This window comes from Acanthisitta chloris, unplaced genomic scaffold, assembly GCF_000695815.1.
Source record: "Acanthisitta chloris isolate BGI_N310 unplaced genomic scaffold, ASM69581v1 scaffold7092, whole genome shotgun sequence".
Lineage (NCBI taxonomy): Eukaryota > Metazoa > Chordata > Aves > Passeriformes > Acanthisittidae > Acanthisitta > Acanthisitta chloris.
In genome coordinates this window covers 7671-12417 of record NW_008658800.1, presented here as the reverse complement: position 1 = coordinate 12417, position 4747 = coordinate 7671, and the positions used below count along the sequence as shown (strand labels likewise).

The 4747-nt window shown below is 39.1% G+C and overlaps 1 protein-coding gene across 1 annotated transcript in view; it reads right to left on the bottom strand.

Moving 5' to 3' along the window:
* The window catches only part of LOC103812215 (mitogen-activated protein kinase 10), a 48867-nt gene extending 48058 nt beyond the window's left edge, over window positions 1-809 (bottom strand). Inside the window, exon 1 of the mRNA XM_009085225.1 lies at window positions 799-809. The gene's annotated coding sequence lies outside the window, so the exon portion shown is untranslated. The remainder of the gene's footprint in view (window positions 1-798) is intronic.
* Window positions 810-4747: the final 3938 nt, after the last annotated feature.

Sequence of the window (4747 nt, the reverse complement as noted above, 5' to 3'; positions counted from 1 at the left end):
GTAAATTCTGTTTACAGTTAGTTTGACGAAGTAAATGCTAGTGTTAAAAATGCCTTTTGAAACTGTAAGTAATTTGAAACAAGCATGCTTAGCAGAGATGAAAATCTTAGCCAGGTGCAAATATAAAATCATGACTACCAGGAGATATCTGTAATTACAGCTGTTTAACAAGACTTGTCACTGACTTTGGCAGGAAAAATAGAAACTCCTTCTAGTCAGATTTACACAAACCCAAAGCCATCATTTACCACTAACATAGTACGTGAGTTCAGACTGAAATGATCAATGATTTGGTTGTTATGCCCTTGAAGGACCAGGCATTCATTTTTATGCAAAGGAAAGCATTCTGTTTTCATGGCCAAGATTCTGTTTCACAGACATTTACCAAGTAAATACTTCCCATAAAGGAACAACTCTCTTTGTCACAGTAAAACTTAACATTTTACCAATTCCATTGTATTCCCCCCCAGAATAGACTGTAAAACTCACAGAAAATGAGTATTAAAAAAAATCATTCTTAGAGATGATTTAGGATTAAAAAATGACAATTTTTGATAGTCTTTAGTTTCAAGGTTCGTTGGATGGGGCACACACATCCTTTCCAAGATGCTCATCCTGTCTCAAGCCACTGCTTCATTAAAGGACTATTATTAGCTCTCAGATGACAGAATGGAATCCCCAAACAGGAAGGGAAGATCTCAGCCTCCAGTCTTCCAGGGCAGGCTGGGCAATCTCAGCAAGCAACTTCTTATTTTAACAAGGTCTCTACACTGAACGTTGTGGAAATCCAAGGGACACTAAACATTCCCCTTACCTATTACTATATATATACACAGTGAAAAATAAAGTCTCAAAATCTTTCTAAAGAGCTACTTAATGTTACGTCTACTTTCTAAAATGATAAACTTCAATCATCTTTATCTTCCTCCAGAAAGACTCCAACTGCAATTCTGCTATTACAAGTCACTGCTATTTATATCTGCATGACTCGATCCTTCTAAGTAAGGTAGTTTTGCCACTGACATTTGCATTTTGCCTTATTTCCTTCATCTCAGCACAGCAAGTGGGAAGAAAGCTGAAACTGATCTTGTTAAACAAAGCAGTGATCTGTGTACGTGGAATACGCTGGTTATTCAGTGCTGAAATCACCATCAGTGGAGAGAACTGGCAACCTTGAAAATGGCATTTAACAAGAACACTAATGGTAGCTCATCCTCAACAATCACCACCAACATACGGAGTGGAACATGTTCTATATACATACTCAGTTGCACAATTAAATGTATAAACCTATAGATTTTAAAAGAAAAGCATAGATGGAAACATAAATCCTTTTCACAGTAATTTCTCTGACTTCAAAGATCTTGGTTTCAGATAACCATCACTATTGTGCTTTCTGAAGAAGCAGATTTTTAGGAAAGACAAGTAACAAATCTTTCTCCTGCACCAAGCCAAATGTCTGTAAAAGTGGTTCATGAAACTTTAACCATAAAACATTTTAGATGATTTGCTATCTGTTTACTTAAGGTCCACTTTCAGGCAAGTACTCTAACAAAAAAGAGTTAACAGGTTATTTTGCTCCAAGCAAACTTCTAAGTGCATTCTGCTGGGAGATTTTTGGTGGGTTTTCACTGTTTGCTTTTTATATTGACCTCACCTATCAGTCCAAATTTTAGAATTAAATTAGGCTTTCTCATTTTTACCTTTTTCCCCCCCTCCTTTTGACATATAACTTCTGAGTTTCTAAAGGCAGACATTCATACAAACAAGGCATATTCCTCTCTTTAATAGCAGTTACTTTCAAACAGGAAAAAGAAATATTTCTAGAGTGAAAACTTCTCTCCAGAAAGTATCTTTAAGCACAGTGAATGCTTTCCATGAAAATGGTGCAAAAGAGAAGAATTCCACACATGCACCAGTGTGCAGAGAGTTTGCCCCAAGCAGTACAAATCAAAGGCCACTGTAATGCACAAGAAGTTTCCAATGTCCTTATTAATTTTGAAATCAAGCCTGTGTGCTGAAAATCAAAACAAAATAACCAATATGACCCTACTGAAGAGCTGCAGACCTGTTGCCAGGAATGGCTACTCTACGCTCTGGATCAGGTTTATTTACCCTCTAAATCCAAAGAAATTGAGAGGCTTCTGAGACAATATTCTGAGCTGATGCTTAAGGAAACCAAGACAACTTCATAGTGGATGACTACTGCACTTTTCTTGCTGCCATATATGGTTCCAGCTATTTGCTTTGAGTTTCCATCAGCTTCTCCCAATCAGCTGGGAACAGCTGGATTAGAAAATACAATCAAGCTGCCTCCCCAACTGCAACACAATTAATACTTTTGTTGCTATCACCATGGATGTTTCCCAGAATAAATAAATCAGTTGCCAAGACCTTCTACAAGCTTCCTCATCACTGCAGAGTTTAGTGATTGGGCTCAAAACATTCCTTCCTCCACTGCATGCAGCAGCAGAGACTGTGTGTGTTGAAGGGCACAGAGGAGTCACATAAGCATCCTGGCACAGCAAACATCCTGTCAAGGTGCTCCAGCTAGTGTCCTTTGGAGCCCTTTCTCATGCCAAGGTGACATGGAACCTTAGCAGCAGAGCCATGAAGAAAGGTCAAACTGAGCTGCCACCTCCGTGCATTTGAAGTGGAAGCAGGTTAATCTTTGGGATTTTGGGAATGTTGAAGCCAAAACGAGGCAACTCACTGCCAATTATTCAACGTGGGATCTTTTATCCTGTGTCGAAATGAAGCAATATGAAAGCGGACAGAAGTGCTTGAATTATTTGGGATTATCACCCAAGTCCTTGAATGAGAGTTCAGCACTGCTGTCAAGAAGAACAATGAATTTTGGAGCACTTTAACTTCAAAGAGGTGCCATTAAAATTGGATGATTTTAAGACAGGAGTTCAAAATGTGTGGCTCTATTTTTATATTTCAGCATCTTATCAGGCAAGACAGCTTTCTTTTCAAAGAAAGCATTTAGGGAATCAGGCCCACTCTTCAGTGTGCTCATGCTTTCATATATTTAAAACATTTATGGCAGGCAAAATCCAATTAAAACCGGCAAAGACTTGCTCTCTGCTTGCACAATACTCTTCATTTAGTGTATTTTCCTAGATACTACTTGCTTGCTTTCAAATGTTGCATGTAAGACACTTATGGTTCTGATTCTGATTCTGGATTTCAAATTTAGATATTAAATACTTTTGAACAGAGAAAAGCATACATGGTATATTTAGACTTAAAAGTGCCCATGTCTCCTGTACAATTTCATTACAATATCACTGAAATTATTACTGTAGCTTTATAAGACAGGTCTATTCACTTTACTACAACATACTTACTCTATTTCCCACTTTGCAAAATGCAGCTCCTTAAAGGCCCTGATTAAATGAAAGGATATTTCAGTTGTGCTACATTTTGTCAGCAATTATACCAAAGATCTGTGCTTATCTATTAAACCAGAAAAGGTGATTTAAAGAACTTTACATACATTTCTGTCTGAAAATGTGTGGAAATAAAAAAATATAGGAGTAAGAATTGCTCAAATGACCAGTAGTAACTTTGCTTTTTGAAATGAGAGTCAAACAGAGAAGTCTTTGCCGCAGCTAAAAAGAAACTACTTGACCAGGAATATTTCACCAGTCAGATCTGTGATACTATATGCCTAAGTATTTATGTTCTCAAGGAACTTGTTCAGATGTACAAATGGCAGCATAAATCTGGTTTAATCCTAGTGACTTTATTTATCCATTCAGCCTCTGTTGCTGTTTGGGTTCTGTCTGGATTTGCTTTGCTTGGTGCATATGCATTTTCATAGAATCATAGAATGGTTTGAGTTGGAAGGGATCTTAAAGATCATCCAGTTCCAACTCCCCTTCCATGGGCAGGGACACTCACTACATCAGGTTACTCAGAGCTCCATCCAGTCTGGCCTTGAACTCACCCAGGGGTAGTGCATCCACAAATTCTCTGGGCAACTTGTATCAGCACCTTGCACTTGGCCTTGTTAAATCTTGGGAGATCCCCATGGGCTACTTCTTGAGCTTGTCCAGGTCCCTCTGGATGGCATCCTGTCCCTCAGGTGTGGCAACCACACCACTCAGCTTGGTGTCATCTGCAAATTTGCTGAGGGTGCACTTGATTCCTTCATCTATGTCATTAATGAAGATATTTAATAACACTGGTACCAATACAGACCCTTTATGACACCAATTTTCACTGATGTCCATTGGAACTCTGAGTCATTGACCACTACCCTCTAGGTACAACTGTACAACCACTTTCTTATCCATCTAACAATCCACCCATCTAATTCATATCTCTCTAATTTAGAGAGAAGGATGTTGTGGAGAACCATATCAAAGACTTCAGAGAAGTCCAGATAAATGACCTCTGTAACCCTTCCCTTGTCCGCTGAGGTAGTCACTGCATCACAGAAGACCACTAGGTTGGTCAGGCAGAACTTGCCCTTGGTGAAGCTGTGCTGGCTGTGCTGAATCACCTCCTTGTTCTCCATGTGCTTCTAGAAGGATCTGTTCCGTGATCTTCCCAGACACAGAGATGAGACTGACAGGTTGGCAATTCCCATGGTCCTCCTTTTTACCCTTTTTAAAGGTGAGTACAATGTTTCTCTTTGGCCAGTCACCTGGAACTTTACCAGACTGCCATGAATTTTTAAATACCATGGAGAGTGGCTTTGCAAATACAACAAACAAATCCCTCAGGAGTCTGGGGT